Source organism: Triticum aestivum, chromosome 1B, assembly GCF_018294505.1.
Source record: "Triticum aestivum cultivar Chinese Spring chromosome 1B, IWGSC CS RefSeq v2.1, whole genome shotgun sequence".
Taxonomy (NCBI): Eukaryota; Viridiplantae; Streptophyta; class Magnoliopsida; order Poales; family Poaceae; genus Triticum; species Triticum aestivum.
Window position 1 is genome coordinate 496,385,793 of NC_057795.1, and position 2,420 is coordinate 496,388,212.

Here is a 2,420-nt window from a genome sequence, read left to right on the forward strand (position 1 = left end):
CAAATACCATGAACTACTTATGGCAGAAGTTCCTCGTTGAACTGAAATATCACAACAGGATTATTCTTGATGAGTTCTCCGTTATATATTGTGACTCTGCCAGTTCTACCTTTCCGCATGGGTTATCCGGAAGAAATATGTTGAACTTGGTTCGACATACTAATCTATGCATCCACAACTCAGAAAGTTATATGTTCCTTTGAGTTGTCTCTCTTTAATTGCATTCTGACCCTCGTCTATCAATTGATAGTCAAGAGTATGCGTGCGTTCGTTCATCGATGCCTATGACTCTTGTGGTCTGTCAAGCCATTCTATTCCGGAATGACTAGGAGAAACAAACTCCAGTACCTCTTCCATATCTAGGATTGGGTCAAAGTAGTTGTATTCCGCAGATCAAATGCCAATCCAGCTTTTGGTTCTGCTCTACCTTGGAGTATTACATATTTTATATCGAGATTGTTATAGGAATTGCACACCATCCCATGAACTCTTGGTACAGTGATACTTCTTGCCATCACTGTTCATTCCTTGGCCCTCGTGTTGATGCAACCGGAATACCGACAAATGAATTGTGATGTGTGAAATCAATACTGCTAGCAACTCTGTTGCTTGGTAGTTAAAGGACAATAATTTCATTCTTAGCATGTTGGTTTTCGAATCATCCTTCTAAGACTGATCGTGCTACCTAGTCCTTATTTCGGTGCACCCTTCGATTGATGAGTTAGGATCTTGTCAAGTCCTCACTCATTTGATTATATCGTCTTGCCCACAAAAGCGAGATTGTTCTCGAGCTTAGTAACATACCGGTAGTTCGTGATTTTCTAAATGTCTTCTCGGAAGTATCACCAGGTCGTCACCTGACCGTTATGTTGAGCCCGTGATCAAGTTGGTTTCTTATGAACCACCTTCTTTCCAAGAATCGGTGTTAGATATCCCTGAGCTAGTTGGTTAAGCTGGACAACAACTTGGAGAGTTGGAAGATAAAAGCTTGTCTGACTTAGCTCGTTCCAAAGGGATATTCTTGTGTAGTGTGTGTTGAAGAAAGATGATATCTTCATCGATTGGTCCCTGTGATTAGTTGTTGGACCTATTGTCTTATCAATCCTTTGATTTGAGTGTGGGACATCGTCAAATCAAATCAGTACCAACGATGCTCGTAATGTTGTCTTGTTCGTGGTTGATCCCTCGAGCATACACCATTACATCTTTGGTCTGACCAATGCTATCACCGTGTTCACTTAACTATGGAATTCCTTTTAAAAGGAAACCCGGATGAATTGTTGTTGAGCCCATTGACAACATCCTTATCTCCTCCATGATTTTGTTGAGCATTAAGCTAGTGTTGGAAATTTTTGAAAGCATTTGTTCATGCTAGCTCATGAAGCATATGTTCGAATGAAAGTAGTGATTTTCCCTAATTCATGTGCATATGATGCAAGTTGCCGCCATGAATTTGAGGAAGATTGTTTTGTTTCCCTGGAATAATTCCAAATTAGTCATGCACACGTGCGAAGTATACTGTGGTCTGGAGACTTGCAACCTTCATTCCATATGTGTCCCGAGCACACCAAGCCACTGATTGAATTGTTCAAGGGGAAGAAGTTCCTTCATAAGAGCTAATCATATGACTTATGCAAGGACTTCGTTATCCACGGTGATGGTTCCCAACCAGAACTCGGTAGTGTTTTATTATAAGACTACTTTGTGGTCATGCTTGTCTGGGACAACGTGTTCACATGTTTGTAGCAGAACCAGCCCATGTTTTGGAGCTTGCTACCGTAGTTCGTCTTCCGAGAATCTCGCAACGTCATCTCGTCGATTTGTGTTGCAAACTTTATTTTTCTTCCTAGACTCGATGAGTCTGGAATATCCTGACGCCAACCAGATCTGAATCTTAGGCAGATATGATGGGTTGGAACATTTCCCAAGAACTATAATATTGGTCTCTCGATAACCGGTAAGGTGGATGTCATGGCTAACACACCCATCCGGTAGACCTATTATTATAGTATCTTATTTGATGGAATTGGCCACCTCCCCATAGGGATTTCGTAGGATTTACTCCCTAGTTGCCCCTATGGATTTTTGTGTTCCCGAAGTCCGACCTTTTACTTGATGTTTTAGATATCAAACCATATCTATGAATGGGTTATACTAGCACATCAAGGAGAACATTAGAAGCGGAGTGCTAAATGTCTCTCGGTCGATCATCCAGATTTTATTTGCTTAGCCTCGCTAAGGTGAGATCTGAGAAAGTGTTATCCTCCTTCGCATCTGCATCGTCCATCGCTATTCATCATGGTAGTATGTTGTGTTGTCATCACCCTTGACGCGGTTGTTGATAAAACCTTGATGATTGTGGAAATGCTCAAGTTCTTGAGAGCACGCACAAGCGCTACGTCTTATCATCGGCACTAGCT